Here is a 21,333-nt window from a genome sequence, read left to right as displayed (position 1 = left end):
AATCTGGCTCCTCCATTGACCTATCCTTATCAGGTCACAAAAGGTGATCACATGATCCTGGGGTGCTGCAACCATCATAAGTACGAGTCAGTTGCCAAGCACCTGCATTTTGATCATGTGACCATGGGGATGCTTCAAGTGAAAAAATGGTCCTAAGTCACTTTTTTCAATGCCATTGTAACTTCGGTCACTAAATGAACTGTTGTAAGTCAATGATTACCTTTACTTAAAAATATTCCTTCCCTTAATACCATCCAACACATGTATTAAGATCAGGTGAAGAGTCTATTACCAGAGTAGTATACAAGTGACAGCTAGGACCAGGGCAATACAACTTATAGAACTATTTTCTTGAGAACAATTGTTTTGAAATTTTGCTCTCCCAAGACATTTTAGGATATCAAATCCAGTAAGACTGGGCTGTCTTTCAGATTTTCCACTTTTCAAGATGAGCTCTGTTTTAATGTTTATATTTTTTCAAATAATTTACTTTTGATTGTATTTAAGATTTTTATTTTTCTCATAGTTCTGCATTTATCCAGGAAGAATTGTAGAGAAATAAGGGATATGCTTTAAATATAGTAGGGTATACAGATCCAAGCATTTTTAGCCAGGACAGGCTATATTCCTTGTGTAAAATTATGAAGGAATACTATTATGAAGCTAAGTGGTCTGACATGACTAAAGGTACCCTCATGTTCCTAGCCTTTGCTTCCATGAGGGAGCTGCCTGTGCAATGTGTGCACTATACAGTACTGCATATTTGGCATTTCTTCTGGGACAATTCCGAAACAAAATATATACCGAACAATATGGCTAGGTCCACACATGGTCAGTTACAAATGCCAAATTTAGTTAATCAGGTTATATGAACTCAACCAGTGTTTTGTTTCTGTGTTAGGGTTATTTCTGTGTAAGCTTGGTCTGTCTTTTGTAACTACACCACAGAAAGTGCTGTAGTTTCATCTTCCAAATTAAATTCACTCTTTACAAAAATCATGTAGGGGGCAGGACCCTGCAGCAAAATACCCTACAATAGCGGCGAATATCTGTAGCTTGGGTGTAGGTTTGTTCTCAGAGCTCGTGGGTTGGTTTCCGAACGTTTTGTTACCAGGCTAGGCAACATCTTCAGCCTTGTTGTTGTTAGTTGTGTAGTTGTGTCCGACCCATCGCGACCCTATGGACAATGTTCCTCCAGGCCTTCCTGTCCTCTACCATATTCTGGAGTCCATTTAGGCTCACGCCTACCGCTTCAGTGACTCCATCCAGCCACCTCATTCTCTGTCGTCCCCTTCTTCTCTTGCCCTCAACCTTTCCCAGCATTAGGCTCTTCTCCAGTGAGTCCTTCCTTCTCAGTAGGTGGCCAAAGTATTTGAGTTTTAGCTTCAGGATCTTCAGCCTACTCTGTAGAAAAAATATTCAGGTGATCCAGTGCAACTCTTTCTACTTCAGCCTCTTAAGCACAACTGCTTATCTAACCTCTGATTCGGAAGGATTTATTTCCAGCCAAGTCCAATGGAAGCTTAGTCTTAAGGGCCCAAGAGTAGCAGCCTAAATCTGAAAGGAGCTGCTTGGTGTCACCTTCCTTTCCCTCTGATACACACGAAGAGCTGCGGGTAGCAAGAGCTACACGAATACAAGCCACACACAAGGCTGAGATTTCCCTCAGACCAGCCACTGGAGCTTCCAATGCGGTCTCCCAGACCTCGGGCTGGCTCGTTTCCTCAGAAAATATCTTTCAACGTCTTCCTCAACCCGGGGGTCGTTCAAAGGTTGGACCTACGGCTCCCACGCTCCTCGGCCATCACAACAGGAAATTGGCGGGAACGGCAGGCCAACACATGCGCAGGACCCCCTAGATCAGGGGTCTTCAGACTTGGCCCTTTTATGATTCGTGGACTTCAACTCCCAGAATTCCTCAGCCAGCGATGCTGGCTGAGGAATTCTGGGAATTGAAGTCCACAAGTCATAAAAGGGCCAAGTTGGAAGACCCCTGCCCTAGATGACGGGAAGCTGTTTGAGGGAAGAAGGCTGGCGATGGTGGGGGTACTCTAGCACGGTTCCCCGCTCCTAGGCTCGCGCTCGCTCTCTCTCTCTCTCGGGACGCGGAGGCGTCGCCTTGCGACGTTGTCCCGAGCAACGCCGAGCAGGGCGACGAGTGACGCGCGCAAGGGCTACGTCGCCGCGCCGCGTCGGGCGGGCGGGAGTGACGCAAGAGGCGCGCGCGCGCGCAGGCAGGGGGAGGGGCCGGCAGCTTCTTTCCCTTTTTTTCTGTTTCTTTTTTTTTCTTTTCTTTTCCCTCCCTTCTTCCTCCCCTTCCCTCTTTTTTTTTAAAAAAAAATCCCCGTTCCCCCCTCCCCTCCTTTTCTTTTGGCCTTCCCGCCTCCCTCTCTCCAGCCCTCCCCGCCTCGGCGGCCCCACCTGACCCTCGGCGAGTCGCCCGGCCCGCAGCCATCCGCCGGCCCGCCCGGATCCGGGCCCCCGACCTGCCCCGCTCTCTCCTGCGCCAGCGCCTCCGCTTTCAGCTGGGACCCTCCCGTCCCACGCGCGGGAGCTCCAGCCTGGCTGGCTCGGCGGGGTAACGCTCCACCGGCCCGGCCCGTCGCTCCGCCCCGAGTCGGCCCCCTCTGCTTTTCTCGGCGGCCGCTTTCAACCCCGCTGCAGCTGCCCGCGCTTGTTGCCGCCCGGGACTTCCTCCTCCCGCCGCGGCTTCTACCTACGCTCTACCGCTCACGTCAGAGGAAGCGGGGAGGACAGCAGGTCCCTCGGCCGGCGCCACCTCTCCTCCTCCCTGCCCAAGAGGAGGGGAGCAGGAAGAAGAGGGAAGCGGCGGCACGAAGACCCGCCAGCGACGGAAGGGGGGGGACGGGGTCCCTGCTCTCCCCCCTCCTTCTTCCTCCCTCCCTCCCTCCCCCCCTCCCTTCCTCCCTCCCCCGGAGGTAAGTAGCGCGCTCTCGCCTTGCAAAGTTTCGGTCGCCTTCCCGATTCAGATACCGGGAGGGAGGACCGTTTCGGGTGGGAGGAGCGGGTCGGCGGGGGAGAGGGGAAGGGGGGGGTGCCGACGGTCAGCCCCTTTGTTTTTCATGCTGGGGAGGGGAGAGAGAGAGAGAGAGAGAGAGGGGAGAGAGGAGGAAGAGGAAGAATGTCTCCTCCGGGAGAGAAAGGAGAATGAAGGTGCAACAAGTCAAAAGCCCAGGAAGGGAATGGTGTCTGCAAACATGCTTTTGAATTTGGGAATGGCAGGAAGCGGGTAGTTCGGCTGGCCTTCGGAAACGGCGCCCCCGTCTCCGTCTGGGGTGGAGAAAAGAAGTAGTGCCATTGAACCTGGCCGAAGGAAGGGTCGGCGTCCTGTATGTGTGTCTCTCAGCATTTGGCTTGAGAATCCTAAGTTTGGGGCCAGATGGAACTGTTGAGGCCATGGACGTGTGTTTCTTGCCAGCACCGGAGTATATTCGGGTTAGGGATTCGTAGTTGCTGGGTGTAATAATGGCCTTACTTAATTTGCAAGAGGCTTTGGCTGTTAGTTCATTTGTGGGCTCGGTAAAATATTCCTGCCTAAAAGGAATATTCTTAACCATATGGGTTCCCATGATTCTTCGCTTTTGGTGCTCTTTTACAGAGATGAATATAGTTATCTTCTGAGTGGTAACTGAGATCCCTAGATGATGATGATACCTGTATCGTAAAGGGCATGAACATTCCACAAACCTGGATTTCTGTCCAAAAGGAAATTTCTCAGAATCTCAGCCTGTTGTACATTTTGGAAGCAGGCTTATTATCTCTTTTTACCTGGCTTTTGGAATTCAGAGTTTAGTTATAAAAGGTGGGGAGATTTAATTTATACATTGTCTTAATCTGTTTTATGGATGGACATTAACGGATGTGTGTATATGTGTGTTTTTGCAAGGCTTTGGGATGAGATGTGCATATTTAAATAAGGAAGTAAGGAAACATTGGTTTTTAGAAGTGATGAAAGCAAGGCAAAAAAAAACAACCACCCCTCAGCGACCACAAAAGATGGAGTGAAGAAGGACTGTCATAAATGAAAAACAGTCATTTTCTGTGCTGTTTTTTGTTTCAAGTCTGGTAAAAACCTTTGAGAGCAACAAATCTTAAATGTATGGTAGTTTGGAATCAGTAAATTGGGTTTAGTTCCTTATGACTGCATGGAGAAATATTTGCCATTTCAACTTGTCTCTGGTACAACTTGCAGGGTTTTTCTGGATACAATTTTGTACCTACTTTGATTCCATTCATCTACCTTGTCTGTTGTTTTCTTCTATTTCCCTCAATTTACCAGACATAGGCATTTTTTTTTGTCACCTCACATGCTCAAAGCATGTGAGTTCCTGCTTGTTGATCATACCTTTCAGGTAGCAGTCAGTCTTTATTTGGTCAAAGATTATTGGTTCTTTCTGCAATCTTTCTGTACTCTTAATAACCATCTTCAAATCCATGATTCAAAGGTGTGTATATTTTTCTCTCTCATCCTTTCTCAGTGTTATCCAGTGTTCACAGCCATGCCTTGTCATTAGAAAAATCATTTCTTTTACTCTGATTTTTGTTGTAATAGGAATATACTTAGTCTCATGATCTTGTCTAAGCTTGTTATTGCTTTTCTCCCTATTAATCTGCTTGTTTCTCTAGCATGCTCTCTACCTTTCATCTTGAGCTAAAAGTAATAAAACTATTCAGCATCTTATTTTTTTTCAAAATTGGTGAACTGACTAAACATATTAGTTGAAATTACATTTTTAATATCTAGCAATAAGCTACATTTTTTTACTTTCTAGTTGTTACTTTCATAATTAGCTATTCTTCTAGCTAACAGTGCTATAGTCTGCATATCACAAATAGTTATTGTCACTGTCATATATTCCAGTCCTAGTGTTTTTATAATATGTCCATATAAGTTAAACATATATGGGGACAATATATTTTGTGTGTTTGTATGTGTGCATGTTTATGTCTGTGTATGTTCATTCAGTTTCTTACTCTAAATCTGGTTTTGCAAATTTATTTTTTATAATAGCTTCATTTTTGTTGTAAAAAATCCCTCAGAAAAATAATCAGATGTATCTGGCATACTCATTAACCTTAACATATTTTGTTCTGGTACGAGCTATGAATCAAAAGCCTTGTTATATTCAATAGAGCTTTCTTATGTCCTTTAGTTTATCCATTATCTTATGTCAACTATTGGTTTTGCCGGTTGCAAAACCTGCCTATTTATTTGACATTTTGTCTGTATGTTTAACTATTGTTCTTTGTAAAATCTTGAGCTACTGCTTTAGTTTAATATTTTGTACATTCTTTTGTACGTCCCTGCTTTGGTGTCACACCACTTTTTTGCAGTCTTTAAGAGGTAGCCTTGTTCCTTATTTATTAATAAGGAGCTGTTAGCACTTTAATGGCTTTCTTCTGCAGCTTTAAACAGTTCATTGGATAGTTCATCTGTTTCTGATGCTTTTCTATTTGATAAATGTGTTGATGCCTGTCATACCTCACCTATTACCCATTGTTCTTTTTTTTCTGCAAATGTTTCTTTCATCTATAACCCTTTCATCTATTTGTAAAGAATTACAGTTCTGCATAGCTTTTCTATTTTCTTTTCCACCTGTATTCGATCTCTCTCACAATGGAACAGCCTCTCTCCTGAAGTCCAAAAGCCCCCCACTCTTTTGGCCTTCTAGAAGGCCTTGACAGCCTGGCTCTTCCTTCAGGGGGAAGGTTTGGGTTAGGATGTAAGTTGAGTCCAGCCTATGTGCACTTGCTGTGATGGTGCTATGAGCCTAGTTAAAATATGTTAGTCTTTAATTTGGTGGAGAAGTTGTTGGTATTTTTAAAAAATATGGGTTTGATTGTTGTTAGTTTCCCAAGGTTACATTGTGGCCATCTAAATCATCACCATCATCACCATCATAATCAAAGGTAGTACCAGTAGTAATAGGCACCTTGAGTACAGTCCCAAAACATCTGGAGCACTACTTCCAACACCATCAGCATTGACAAAATCACAATCAATTGCAAAAGGCAGCTTTACCTGCGACAGTACCTTTAACACCATCAAATAGTAACATCTGCCTATCCCCTGTCCTTGGGAAGCACTCAGGCGGTGGACTAAAATGCCTAATCCAGTCTAAACATCTGGCTGACTGTGTGACAAATCGTAATAACAAAGTCTTGGCTCACAACACCCCAAATATAACTGGTTGAAAAGAAGAAACTATAGATAATAGATTTGGCAATAACTGGTGACAGTAGAATAGAAGACAAGAAATGAAGAATATCTCAAAGTATCAAGATCTGAAAATTGAAATTGAAAGATTATGGCACAAACCTGCCATGATGGCCCCAGTGGTTATCAGCCCATTGAGTACCATACCAAAAAAATTCAGATGGCTCTTGTATAATCTGCTCATGGACAAAATTTCCATCAATTGCAAAAGACCGTATACTGCGCATATATTATGCCGATACACTACAACTTCCTAGGTTCTTGGGAAGAATTTGATATGTATGAAGGTCAACACTACTAAAGAACTGGCAGCTGTGACTACATTGTTGTGAACAGCTAACAATGGAAACAGCCCTTGAGTATATTAAGTGTAATTTTTCTTATGATTTTTCTGATCTTCTTATATCTTTGTTTTCTTCTGTGTCCCTTAATATTGGAAGTCTGTGTTCTGTCATCCTGTGCTTTTCTTATTCAAGACTTTCATCCTCTGGCTTTCCTTCATTATCATGATAGTTTGTTTTGAAAGTGAGTTATATCTTTTCATCTATAATTTTTTTTCCATTTTGGTTTTTACAACATCTTTTTTCTCTTCTCATTGTTTCTTAGATTCTCTTTTGCATAAATTAAGTAAATTTATATTGCTGTTATATTTTGTCCATAATTCTCCCAGGTATAATCTTGTTGACCTGCTTTCTAATTTTCTAAATTTAACCCATATATTGAATGTCAGCAATTTATGATTTGCTCTATAATCTGAATCTCAAAAATGTTTTAATTGATAGAATTGACTGGATTTTGTGCTGTGTAGTCAATTTGATGGTAACATTGTGCATCCAAAGATGTCTGTGTGTTGAGACTATGTTTAAATTGCTTGATGCAAATGTTGGTAACAAATAATAAATTCTCTAAAACATCATTGATCTATCTCCTGCACTATTCAATGTACCCATCCCAAATCTTCTGGTAATTTGAGGTGTTTCATTCCTGCCGCTTTCATTTTGCAATTATACATTAATAATTCTGTGTCCTTCCTTGATATTGCTTTTAGCTCCTCTTACAGTATGCCATAATTTTTTTCAGTGACTACTCCCATTATATCTGCAGTAGGTTCATATACAAGATATCCACAAATCCTAGTACATATGATCCATTTTTAATTAGGTTACAGCAAGGCATTTATTTAGCAATGTCCTTTTGGAGAGGCGTTTGTCACAATTACCACATGAAGACTAGTTAATGAGACTAAAGGCAGCAAAACTAAAGTCTTTCATGCATTGATATTAAAATGTTTAATGAATCAGAAAAAGCAGCCATTACCTTTTACCATCAATTAGAGTAGCAAATCAGTGATTTCACTTTGGCTGCTTAGCTGCCAATATGTTTTAATAATTAGAATGCTAGTATAGTAATATTTTGTAGAGGAAGAGAACCAGATCCAGGATGATATAATCTCATAGCTGTCCAAATTTTGTTTTATTTTTATTGTATTGTATTTATATTTTATTTTATTATTTTGGGCTCGTTGCTGAGCACAGGTATTTTCCCGATTCTTTCTATTCTTCCTCTGTGCCTGGAGTTCTTCCTTCTTTTCAAGAGAGAAATTGCTTTTTTGCAGTTTTTCCCATTCCTTACCAAGAGACTTTTGTGGTGGGCTGGTCAGACTTATTTTCCTCTTTTCCTTCCCTGCCTTGGGCTGTTCCAGCCTTCCACTCAGTCTTTCCAGGCAAAATGTTGCCTCTTGGCTGCTTTCAGTCTGGAGAGTTTAGCCATCATGTTTGTTTGTTTGTCACCCATCTCGCCTCATGGCAACTCTGGGTGGCTTAGAAGCAGTACCTGCTCTAAGGTTGCTAGAAGACTCACTGAAGTGAGCTGCCAGGTTCCTACCACTTCTAGGATACTCCTTGTCCGGAGGTGCTTCTTTGGCATAGCCTACAGATGTAATCTGTGCTTAATCTCCGTCATGGCTGGGTAGCCCCCTCAGTGCGTACAGTGTATTGGGCAGACCACATAAATTATTTGAAAATTCCACATGGCCAATGGGTTGTATGTTTGCAACTCCTGTTATAGCCTATCATTGTCCTGTGTTCATTAATCAGGTGTCATGATCTAAACAGTCCATCATATGGATCTGATTTAAAGTGACCTATTCTGTTCTGTCACTAAGTTCACTTTATTCTAAAATACCAGATTTATAATGATTAATTTCTATTTCAGCAATTTCAGCTTTTCCATGGTCGATCTTTGTCATATTCCCGTGTCCAGTTTTATGTGTCACTGTGAAATTAGGAACTTTTTAAAAGTACTTGCTCCATCAGCAATTAGACTTCCTTGTGGCTTTGGTTGTATCATATCATTTCCTCCAGATCAGGGGTGTCAAACTCAATTTCATTGACGGCCACATCAGCATTGTGGTTGCTCTCAGGGGGCCGGGTGGGTATGACCAGGGTGGGTGCGGCCTACTGGGTGGGCGTAGCTGGAGTGCGTATGGCCTACTGGGTGGGCATGGCCAGCTCTACATCATTGGCATCAAGGGTGCCTATGGGGGCCTGGGCAGGAGTGGGACAGATCTGGGGGTCTCTGGCAGAAGGAGGGTCTCTGGGCCAGGGCCAAGGCAGCGGGGACCATTCCCTCACTGTTTCCAGGATGGCTTCGGGGGCCACATGAAACCACTTTGCGGGCCGGATCTGGCCCCCGGGCCTTGTGTTTGACATGTCTGCTCCAGATCTTCATGTGAAAGTTTGATATTTTTCCCTAGTAACTAGAGGAGTGCCTTTTGAGCTGAGAATTGCATGATCTGTCATCCAAATGCATCTAAATATTTTAGCCAATTCTGTACTTTTTTTCTTTATAGCAGAACTTGCCTAATTTTGATTTTGGAGATTTCTTCTCCTAAGTGGTTGGCTTTTCTCATATATGCAGCATCTGACCTGTTCTCACACCACGGCTGTAGTGTGCCCTTAGCTTCGATTCTTTCCTTTTGGCATTATTGTCAAGAGTGACCTTTTCAATTCAGGTTCCTGCCTGTATCATTACCAGGAGCACTGAACTACAGAGACCCCACATTTCAGCATCATGGTGGTAATTTGGTTAGGCAAAATACATGGGTCATCCTCAAAAAGTATCCTTAAAGGCAGATCATGATTTTTTAGATATGTGCCTCATCTTGAAAAAACAGTAACTTGAAGTGTGCTTTTATGTTAAGTTGCTTGGTGCTCCAGGTTCTTTGTAATTGGTAATTTTTGTTTCAACATGTAGTAGGAGTTTTCAAGTTGCAGAATATACATTTTTGGTAGCTCATACAGTGAGGAAAAAAGTATTTGATCCCCTGCTGATTTTGTACGTTTGCTCACTGACAAAGAAATGATCAGTCTATAATTTTAATGGTAGGTTTATTTTAACAGTGAGAGACGGAATAACAACAAAAAATCCAGAAAAACGCATTTCAAAAAAGTTGTAAGTTGATTTGCATTTTAATGAGTGAAATAAGTATTCGATCCCCTATCAATCAGCAAGATTTCTGGCTCCCAGGTGTCTTTTATACAGGTAAGGAGCTGTGATTAAGAGCACTCTCTTAAAGGGAATGTTCCTAATTCAGCTCATTACTTCTATAAAAGACACCTGTCCACAGAAGCAATCAGATTCCAAACTCTCCACCATGGCCAAGACCAAAGAGCTGTCCAAGGATGTCAGGGACAAGATTGTAGACCTACACAAGGCTGGAATGGGCTACAAGACTATCGCCAAGCAGCTTGGTGAGAAAGTGACAATGGTGCGATTATTCGCAAATGGAAGAAGCACAAAATAACTGTCAATCTCTCTCAGTCTGGGGCTCACCTCATGGAGTTTCAATGATCATGAGAATGGTGAGGAATCAGCCCAGAACTACACGGGAGGATCTTGTCAATGATCTCAAGGCAGCTGGGACCATACTCACCAAGAAAACAATTGATAATACATTACATTGAGAATTACTGAAATCCTGCAATGCCCACAAGGTCCCCCTGCTCAAAAAGCACATGTACAGGCCCGTCTGAAGTTTGCCAATGAACATCGGAATGATTCAGAAGAAAACTGGGTGAAAGTGTTGTCAGATGAGACCAAAATCGGAGCTCTTTGGCATCAACTCAACTCGCCATGTTAGGAGGAGGAATGCTGCCTGTAACCCCAAGAACACCATCCCCACCGTCAAACATGGGGGTGGGAACATTATGCTTTGGGGATGTTTTTCTTCTAAGGGGACAGGACAACTTCATTGCATCAAAGGGACGATGGATGGTCAGATCTTGGGCGAGAACTTTGAAAAAGGGTCGTGGATGGGTATTCCAGCATGGCAATGACCCCAAACACATGGCCAAGGCAACAGAGGAGGGGCTGAAGAAGAAGCACATTAAGGTCCTGGAATGGTCTAGCCAGTCTCCAGACCTTAATCTCATAGAAAATCTGTGGAGGGAGCTAAAGGTTCGAACTGCCAAATGTCAGCCCTGAAATCTTAATGACTTGGAGAGGATCTGCAAATGGGACAGAATCACTCCTGAGATGTGTGCAAACCTGGTGGCCAACTACAAGAAATGTCTGACCTCTATGATTGCCAACAGGGGTTTTGCCACCAAGTACTAAGTCATGTTTTGAGAAGGGGTCAAATACTTCTTTCACTCATTAAAATGCAAGTCAATTTATAACTTTTTTGAAATGCGTTTTTCTGGATTTTTTTTGTTATTCTGTCTCTCACTGTTAAACCTACCATTTTTTTTATTTAGATTTATATACCACCCTTTCCCGAAGGACTCATTTAAATTATAGACTGATCATTTCTTTGTCAGTGGGCAAATATACAAAATCAGCAGGGGATCAAATACTTCCCCCCCTCACTCTACATCTTTCCTACCTTTCATTCTTTTGTTTTTTGAGCCACCACTTTAGAAGAAGTAACCTTTTTAAGGGCTGTTAGAGCAAATGTTCCTTCCTTTTTAAGAAACTATTTTAGAGTTGTGATCTTGTAAGATTACAGGCCACAGCTCCTTTTTTCATCTTGAGTTAACTTTTCTTCAACACCATCATATTCAAAAATGACTTCTATTGTGAAAATCAAAAGATTTTAGCCTTGTTAGCTATTTTAATAATCTGGTCAAAAGGGACATCAGTCTTCGTCATAATAAAGCCCAGAACCAAGAATATATATTTCTTAGTTGCTCAGTAATCTTTCTATAGACTACCTGAATGGATCTTACGGAGCACCAGTATTCCTTGGATCATAGTTTTGAAAATCTCAAACTCAGTGCACCTGTCACATGGCTGCTGCTTACATCAGGGGTCCCCAACCCCCTGTCCGTGGACCAGTACCAGGCTGTGGCATGCCAGCAACCGGTTCGCGCACACAAGCAAAGCCCCATCTGTGAGATGCAGCAGCACACAAAACCACACATTCTCCGGTCCACGGAAAAACCTTTCTCCATGGAACCAGTCCCTGGTGCCCAAAATGTTGGGGACCTCTGGCTTACATTGTGCAGGTTCTGATATATGTATTTCCTGAAGTCTGAAGAGTAATATTCTAGGAAAAGAGTTTCCTAGCTTAATTTACAGTTGAAAAATATTCTAGTGCTCAGGTTGTGTTGAACTGAGAAATTGTTGGACTGAGAAAGATACATCTTACCTACGTGTGTAGGTAATATTGTAATGGAGTGATGGGTGAGTGTTTCTTTAAGTGTTGGGGGGGGAGTAGGTGGAGGAAGAGAGATGCCTGGTACTGTCAATTTTTCTCAGTCATCTTTAGGAAGTTGAGATGTTCCGATTTTTCCCAATGAGTCTTTTCATCTTATTATTGTAATCAAACCGGAAGAACATTTTAAAGCCCAGTGTAATTATCAGACTCTCTTGGTATGTTGTTTTATTGTTAATGTTTCTATTTCTATTGTATTAGGTCTCCCTCCCTCTCTTTCTCTCTCTCTCTGTCATTATTTTGTTCCTCCTTTTGGAGTTTAGAACTAAGCAACCAAAATATTGCATTATGGATAATCATTGTTCTTATGCTTCATGTTCTATTACCGGTATTTACATTTGTACAGAGCATTTGCTCTTGGGGAATTTTTCTTAACTGAACTACTCCTGAATTCTTGGCTGCAGACAGAATATATTATTTGGCACCATTAATCACTTTGTGGAAATGTAAAAGGCAGCTCTGTTGTTTACTTCGGAAAGATGTGCTATGAATGAATTGGACTTTTCCTTTTTGATATTGTTGCCCTCGGTGTAGCCTTCAGGTAGGATAGGCCTGACTAACTTTAGACTGCCAAGTGAATATAGACACCAACAATAGATCTTTTTCTTTTTTCTTTTTTTTAAAATTCCATTTATTTATTTATTTATTGATTGATTGATTGATTGATTTGATTTGATTTGATTTGATTTATATACCGCCCTTCTCCTGAAGGACTCAGGGCGGTGTACAGGGCACTAAAAATAAGAATACAGGATACAAGATTTAAAGTTAGATGATTGTGCCCAATGTTGTAGGTTAGTTAAAGTAATGTTAAAACCCAAACCCATCAGGCCAGGCCAGCTTGTTCGAATAGATAAGTTTTTAGATCACGCCGGAAGGAGCGAAGGTCGGGGGCCATCCGGAGTTCAGCTGGTAAGCGGTTCCAAAGGATTGGTCTTCTCCGAAGACTCAGGGCGGCTTACAAGCTTAGCAGTAGCCTTCATTCTATGTATATGCCTGCTTATTAGGGCTTTCACACACACACCCCCAAGCGGCATTATTACAAAGTCAGCTTAGTTGCCCCCAACAATCTGGGTCCTCATTTTACCTACCTCGGAAGGATGGAAGGCTGAGTCAACCTTGAGCCTGGTGGGACGTGAACCTGCACTAATTGCAGGCAGCTGGTGAGGATCCTCTTGTTGAGGATGCATGGAGAGAGTCAAACAACTTGTTTTCATGGCTGCATAATGTTGTTCTATGTTTACATTTGTTGTTGAAGCCTTGGTTTTAATCCCAGGATAAACGAACAGGGATATAATAAGTTCTTTGTTGTGGCTTGGAAGCAGTTGCTGTTACTGGTTGACATTGCTCACCACTTCCTTCATTAGAATATCCAATAGAAAGTGTCAGGCACAAATAACCCAGGAGCATTTGTTTTGAGTTCAAAGCAGAAGAGTTTATTATTGCTACCTGTAATGCAATAATCTAGTCAACTAACAGTCAAAGCTAAATTGGCGCTAGATAAGGATCAACAGAATTTATGGAGGGCTGGCCTTGGATCTCTTGTGACAATACAGTGACTCAAAACTGATGACCTGTTTAACGCTTCTAGCTCAGCCTCTTCTCCTACAGAAAGACACTTGAAAACATTTTTGTTATTAACTTGCACCTTGGAAGTACAAGGGAAGGTGGTAAACAGATGATCATTCTTTTAATTCAGAAGGAGCTACTTTGCAAGAAACATTGTATTACTTGCTGGGTCTTGTCCATGATAAGGAAGAACGGAATAAGTAATTGCTTGGGATTGGAAATCTGAAATCCTTCGATCAAACTTTCGGAGCTATTGATTATTATTGACACTGAACATTGGAAATTTAAACAACATTCTTGACAGAATTATGCAATAATTATCTGCTGAGATTTTCCTCAGAAAGACATTACAGGCAAGAAAAGTGTCGGAAACGAAAAAGCCATTCAGAATATATGCCCTTTCCAGGTCTCCATTATGGCAGAGTAGTTTAAGCAGTTTGTTGAGTTCGGTAACAGCTACGTGTTAGAAATATTGCATTTCCTTGGTGAAAGGAAAAGGTTTGTATATAGAAAGTCTGATTTGGTTGTAAACCTAAAAGTATTGCTTGGAAAAATAAATGCTATTGTAATCAATAATGCTTTTCAGTAAATACATGCAGTTGTGCAATTCTGAAAATACTTCAGGGAAATCATTGGGAATTACTAAATAAATATATTTAGGATTGTGTAGCATTAGAGAATATGAGCTGTTAGATTGTCCCCTAGAAAATAATTTCCCTACCTCACAGGATAATTCTGGGGATGAATATGTTAAAAACTTCATGTACCAGGATATAAATGTATTGGGGCCATGTAAGCATCTAAAAATAGAAAATGTGAGCTCTTCAAGGGAGGGAACTGAACAAAATTTGTAGGAGTGAAAATACATACAGTGACCTCTCTTAAGAATTTGTGATGACTCTGAGTTCTATTTCTGTCCATGTCATCTTATTATGGGAGAGGAGATGGAGAATTTATTGAAGATCTATTTTCAAGCCCTGTTGTGACACTAAACGTATTAATTAACTTATCCCACAAAATAAGATAAATTCAAAGAACATTTCTTTGACCTTAGGGATAAAATCCTGTGCCTCCAATTGCATTGTGATTATGCATATGCATATAGGTGGAGACCATACTTTGAAATGGCTATGTGCACTTTGTAAAGGATGCGGCTGCTTTAATGGTTCAGAGAGAATTGTTTTAATAATGGTTATGTAGTTTGCAAAGTAATATTTTCAAATGCCTTTCACAATCCTAGTATGTATTGTACTGAAGTGGAATTTCAGCAGCACATTCAGCCAAATAAGTGGGATCTAGAAAAAGAAAACATTTTATCTTTGGGAAAGAGGAGCTAGAATACAAGTAAAATTGAATTCTGTTTTTTGGCATGTGCAATGAGAGCTCTTCTTTAATATTTGGCTTAGAAATTCTTATTCACCAAATGGTGCTTGCTCTGAGACCTGTATGTAGTAAATTAAAAACATATTTATTAAAAAAAATGTCCCCCAATCTAAAGTAATAATTTATTAGAATGGTAACAAATTATAGAATATTTTTTCCAGAAAATTTCACATCTTCCTCCATCAGATTTACAAATCAACATATTTGATTGTGTGGAGGACATTTTCCTCATAATAGCAAGATTCTGTTTGGTGGTTGTCCAAAGTCCTGATTGTTTGCCAGAGTTATCATATGGCAAGATGGATGGCTAATAAATTTTACAAATAAGTGAAAATAAGGAATGGCAACAGCAAGGAGCAGGATAAGATGCTGAAGGACAGAATTGTGTGTACATTATGGTCTGCCATGGATCTCCTAATCTTGCTTTTGCATTCAGGACATTATCATGTGTATTTATATTTCTAAAGCCCCCATTTCCCTTAGAGATGTTGCTAGCACTAAAGAAGATTTAGATGCTGTTCCAGCTGACTTCTATTTCTGAAATAGGGAAATTGTTTTTTTCTTTAAGGAACTGTCTACATTGGTGCAAGTGTCCTTTTTTTCTTCCCGATTGTATCCCATATTCCTATTTCAGCTGTCTGCATATTTGCAGTTAGAACACACAACTAACAGAGATGCTTTGTAGTTTATTTGGGGAGGGGGAGGCGGGGGGGAGAGAAAGAATAGAAGTTGGAGAACATGGCCAAAGACAGGAATATGGTCTATTTCTGTTAATGGAAATTAATGAAAATTCTCATCTATGACTAAAAGAAGAAATACCTTGAGGTATTGCATTTTTGATTAGGAATTTATGGTGGTGTTTCTGGTTTGTTTGTCTGTTTGCTTGCCTATTGTTTCTACAGACTCTATCTGTAGGAAAATGTGTTGCCTACTTCGTTTCACAAAGCAACATCATAGATCTGTGGCTGCCCTGTTTTCTCAAATGGAAGAGATGAACACGTGCACCACTGCAAAACAAAACACAGCTGGCAGCAGAGCTAATTTTAGGTTATTTGCTTGGTCTACATGAACTGTTGTGGAATGGAATTCCAGTAATAGAGAATCTCGAAGGAGCTTTTGACCTTTGAAAATCATTTCATTTTCATAAAGGGATGATATTTTGGAATTCTTCATTGAAAATTCAGGCATCTTATAAAATCATGATCTTTTTCCCCCTACTTTTCCTAGCAGCCCTGCCTAGTACAGGTAATCCCTGAGTTATGAATGTTTCCTTAGCGAACGTTCAAAGTTATGCGATAAGCGCCCCCTAATGCTTACGAGCAAGTCCCGAAATTACAAATGTTGCCGCACCACGGCAGTCAATCACTCTTACGAACGACTGCAATGGCACTGCAACATTCACCCTGGTTATTCCCTCCCTCCTACCCCCCCCCCCCGGTCTCCTTAGGCACTAGGTCTTCAGTACTCACCCTGTGAAGATCAAGATCTTTCACTTTCTTGGCTGCTCCAGACCTTCGGTACATTCACAGAGAATGGAAGCCTAAAGTAACACAAGTTATCATGCGAGATCAGTGGTGTGAGATCTCATGCTACTGATCTCATGTGATCTTATGGTACTTTAGGCCTCTGCTCTCTGCAACATGGAACTGAAGCCGGGGGACGCTTCCGTGTGCCTCCCGAGGCCTGATCCGGGCGTTGGTCTTTTCCAGGCTGCTGCTGCCTGGATTTGAGGCCGGGGACGCTTATGCGGCCCTCCAGAGGCCTGATCCGGGGGTCGGAGGACATTTCCAGGCCGCTGCCACCTGGAAACGGGCCTCGGGAGGCACGCAAAAGCATCCCCTGGCTTCACTTCCGGGTGGCAGCAGCCTGGAAAAAGCCTCCGATGCCCAGATCAGGTCTCTGGAGGCATGCAGAAGCATCTTCCAGCCTCACTTCCAGGTGGCAGTGGTCTGGAAATGGCCTCCGACGCCCAGGTCAGGCCTCTGGAGGCACACAGAAGCATCTCCCAGCCTCACTTCCAGGTGGCAGTGATTTGGAAAAGGCCTTTGACACCCGGATCTGGCCTCTGGGGGCATGCAGAAGCATCCCCCGGCCTCTGATCCATGTGGCAGCAGGAACCACGGCAGAGAGGAGACAGATCTTTTCAAAGTGAGTCCGATGCGGCAGGAAGGGAGGGGGAAACAGGTATCTTAGTGAGTCGGGGAGGCTTTGGTGGCCTCTTCCGTCACTAGGCCCTCCATGGCCTTCCCCATCCTGAGATGCCTCATGTGCGGTTAACAAACTGCGCATTTGCCTTTACATTCGATTAGCGAATGTATGGGCGAAAACAGGGAGTGAATTGTGTTCAAGGTACAAGATTCACTCCCGCAAATCTTTGAGTTATGAATGGAATGGGCAGGCTCCATTCCGTTCGTAACTGGAGGACTAAGGTAAAGGTAAAGGTTCCCCCGCACATGCGTGCTAGTCGTTTCCGACTCTAGGGGTCGGTGCTCATCTCCGTTTCAAAGCCAAAGAGCCAGCGCTTGTCCGAGGACATCTCCGTGGTCATGTGGCCGGCATGACTAGACGCCAAAGGTGCACGGAACGCTGTTACCTTCCCACCGTAGTGGTCCCTATTTTTTTACTTGCATTTTTACGTGCTTTCGAACGGCTAGGTTGGCAGAAGCTGGGACGAGTAACAGGCGCTCACTCTGCTACGCGGCACTCGGGATTCGACCCGCCAAACTGCCGATCTTCTGATCGACAAGCTCAGCGTCCTAACCCACTGAACCACCGCGTCCCTTAACTGGAGGACTACCTGTATTAAAATATAAGCATTTTCTTAACAATTTCATAACATTTCTGTATAGTTAAGAGAATACATTTCTTTTGCTACTTCTTTGAATTCAGTAGTACATTGCAGATTTTTTTCTTTTTAATAACTCACTACAAAATCGAAGAGCAAGAAAAGATGGAGGTTTATCAAGCACAAGAGTTAAAGTAATTTAGCTGCTATTTATATATTTGACTTATATACTGTATTTTACTTTGTAAATACACAAGGTATAATATGGGCTGTTCATGTGGAAGTAGAAGAGACACTGCAAATGTTTGATGGATCATTGCACAAATATGTGAATTTGAAAATGATACGCATTTATACTTATTAACTGAAGTCTTGACAAAGAAATAGGCATTCCAGAACATTTGATTCTGACGATAAAAATCATTGTTCAATTACCAAGAAGGCCTTGTCAGAACAACTTAGAGACACACAAACTGGTTCAAGATTGTAAAAAGTGTACAGTAGGGCTGTATTTTATCCTCATTTCAATTTAAGCACAATCAGAGTTTTGAGGAACCTTAACTTAGATGAATTGGAAATTGCCAGCAGAAGCATTAAAGAATTTAAGATATGCGGATACCACTCTACTGACAAAAAATTAAGATATAAAATAATGTATCCTAGAAATAAAGGCATATAGTGAAAAAGCTGGATTGTACATAAACTTGAAGACCAAAGCAATGACAATAGTTAGAGTGACATCGAGATAAAAATTTGTAACAAAAAAAAATTGAATCAGGGCTTTATTTTGCTTGGTTCCAAAACTGACTGAACAGAAGGTACTGGACCCAAAATGAAATGCAGAATATCACTTCGGTGCACTGCAGTGAATAAACAAGGACATGAGTCTTAATACCAAGTGCAAACTAATAAATGTCCCCCCCAATGGTTGTAAAAATTGGTCAATAAAAAGATGGAAGAATACTAGATTCCTTCAGACTATGGATTTGGACAACATTAGACAAAAAAAATAAAAATTTAGACCAGGGGTAGGCAACCTTGGCTCTTTTATGACTCGTGGACTTCAACTCCCAGAATTCCTGAGCCAGGGACTTGAAGTCCACGAGTCATAAAAGAGCCGAGGTTGCCTACCCCTGATTTAGACGGCATCAAGCTAGAAATATTTTTGGAAGCTAACATGACCAAATTGAGGCTGTTTTATTTCGATCAGGTCATTCTTTTAAATCCTTAAAAAATAAGTTATATTAGAAACTAGATAACTGGTGTCCTGTTCGGTCATAGTTTCAGATATTTCCTTACCAGGTTCCTTAATGCCTTCAACAGTGACAGAGCTTCTAATGTACTGCCTTTACTGAAAAAGTTGGGATATATTCAGAGATGCATCTGGCTTGAAATTAGCCGATGTTGAACTATAGAGCACAGTCAAACATCAGCACAGGCAATGTTTTATGACACCTTGTATTATGTAATAAACTGCTTTATAATGATGTTTATGACATAAAATGTTTTATAAAATTTGAGAAATAATTCCATGGGAATGATGGGTTCTGGAGTTTGGATGCATTCTGCAAATTAGCCATTTGAGCTACCTTGGTTCAAAATACTTTGCTCTACGGTGCACTGTTTCATTCAGCTAAAGGTTACAGAAATCAGAAGTGTAGTAGTAAATAGATTGTTGGGAGTGAGAAAATAATGCCATCAAATAACATGCTGGATAATTACTGTCAAGCAAGACATAGGGCTAAACGAGGGGTCTTCAAACTTGGCCCTTTTATGACTTGTGGACTTCAACTCCCAGAATTCCTCAGCCAGGCACGCTAGCTGAGGAATTCTGGGAGTTGAAGTCCACAAGTCATAAAAGGGCCATGTCCCCCTGGCCTAAACCTAGAAATATTAAAGTTGTAAAAACATCAACAAGAATGGCAATATATACTGTAGATTAAGGTGGCCTTTTGCAATTTTCCTTGCCCCTTTTTTCCTTTCCATCTCCCGAATCTGCTTCATGAGAATCAGGGAGAGGGAGAAGTGATTTATCAGTAGTGGCTCTTCCACCAGGTTCTAGATGTCTGGTGGAATTAAGTTTGCTCCCAGCTTAATGAACTGTGAACAATTTTCAGATTAGAAAATCGGTTTGAATGAAAAATATATCTATTTTTCATGCACGAAGCATACAACGGTCTTGGTAGATTTAAATATAAAAAGGCTTATATAAAATAATTAATTCTAGAAAGAGGTTCAGTGTACTTTAAAACAGAGGCCCATTTGATGCCATTTGATTCAGCCTCCCTCCATGTGTTATTACCAAGGTAGAATATTATAATGGCAGATACTGAAAAGTATTAAAATGCATCACTTTTTAATTAAACAAAAGTTTGAAATGATAAATGAAACCAGAAGTAGTTTTTTCTTACCCCTCCCCCCCGCCTTTCTGGAGGGCAACCTTTGATATACAATACAAGCTAGATACAGCTCTAAGCCTACGTAAGGTTATACACTCTGCTCTAAAGATTAAATATGATCTAAATCAGCGTTTTTCAACCTTTTTTGGGCAAAGGCACACTTGTTTCATGAAAAAAATCACGAGGCACTCCACCATTAGAAAATGTTAAAAAATTTAACTCTGTGCCTATATTGACTATATATAAAGTAATTCTCTTGAATAGGAATCAAATAAACACAAAGAAAGTATTTTATAATTACTTTTCAATTTTTCCCACGGCACACCAGGCAACATCTTGCGGCACACTAGTGTGCCGCGGAACAGTGGTTGAAAAACACTGATCTAAATAGATGTTTTGCATTTACTTGACTGGAAATATAATTTCAGATGTAGATGCAGAACTACTTGTATATTGTATATTGTATATTAAAATTTTGTGTCAAGTGCATTGCATAACATTGCAGTTTCTCTTTTCCTATGTATATATACTGCCTATGTTTATATGGAATTTGGAAAACTTTTTAATTTGTACTCTCAGACACTTGTTAAATCTGAAACAGGGCCAAGCTTAGTGTGCAGTTTTCTCTTAACTAAAAGCTGCTTAGTTGAGTCTGGTTTCTAAACCAGCTAGTGGAAATATGTGAGAATTTCACTGAGAGTAAAGATTAGCACGAAAGAGTTTCTATTAACATTTTTGTAAAGAAACTGCTTTCAGTGTCTGTGCTATTGAATTGGGACAATGTACTTTTTGAAAACCCCCAAATTTCGGAGAGGGAGAACAACTTTTGGAGGAAATGGCACTCAAATTACAGGTGTGCATTAGGATTTGGACAAAAACGTGTTGAACCGTTTGATATAAATTTATTTCTATCTGTAAAGAAATGGATAGTGGCTATTGAACTAATAACAGTAATGATTTTTTTTCATCATTTAATTTGTTTAGTAGTTTCTAGAATACAGTACAGCTTCCCTAGGACATGGACAAGTTATAAATGAAACATCATATGAAAACATTTCCTGAAATGCAGTGCACACACAATAGTATCACCTGCATCAGTAGGTAATATGTGTTCTGGAATCAACTGCCTCCGTACTTTTTCTGTATTGGAAAAAGAAAATCTCGATTGAACCTATTAGATGGGTGGCCATATAAATTTGATTAATAAATAAATACTACTCACAGTTGCCTGAAACATAGGCTG

General features: G+C 41.0%; 1 protein-coding gene across 6 annotated transcripts in view; it reads left to right on the top strand.

Annotated features, from left to right (window-relative positions):
- The first annotated feature begins 296 nt into the window (after window positions 1-296).
- R3HDM2 (R3H domain containing 2) overlaps window positions 297-21,333 on the top strand; it is a 183,738-nt gene continuing 162,701 nt past the window's right edge. For 3 of the 6 annotated variants that reach the window (XM_081318276.1, XM_081318286.1, XM_081318284.1), the window contains exon 1: window positions 297-2,939. The gene's annotated coding sequence lies outside the window, so the exon portion shown is untranslated. Of the gene's footprint in view, window positions 2,940-3,095; window positions 3,175-21,333 lie in introns of those variants that run through there. The other 3 variants (XM_081318282.1, XM_081318283.1, XM_081318285.1) reach the window with 3 other exon arrangements.

The sequence above is a fragment of the Vipera berus genome (genome assembly GCF_964194415.1).
Source record: "Vipera berus genome assembly, chromosome: 2".
NCBI classification, from domain to species: domain Eukaryota; kingdom Metazoa; phylum Chordata; class Lepidosauria; order Squamata; family Viperidae; genus Vipera; species Vipera berus.
This window is presented reverse-complemented; position numbering and strand designations above follow the sequence as displayed.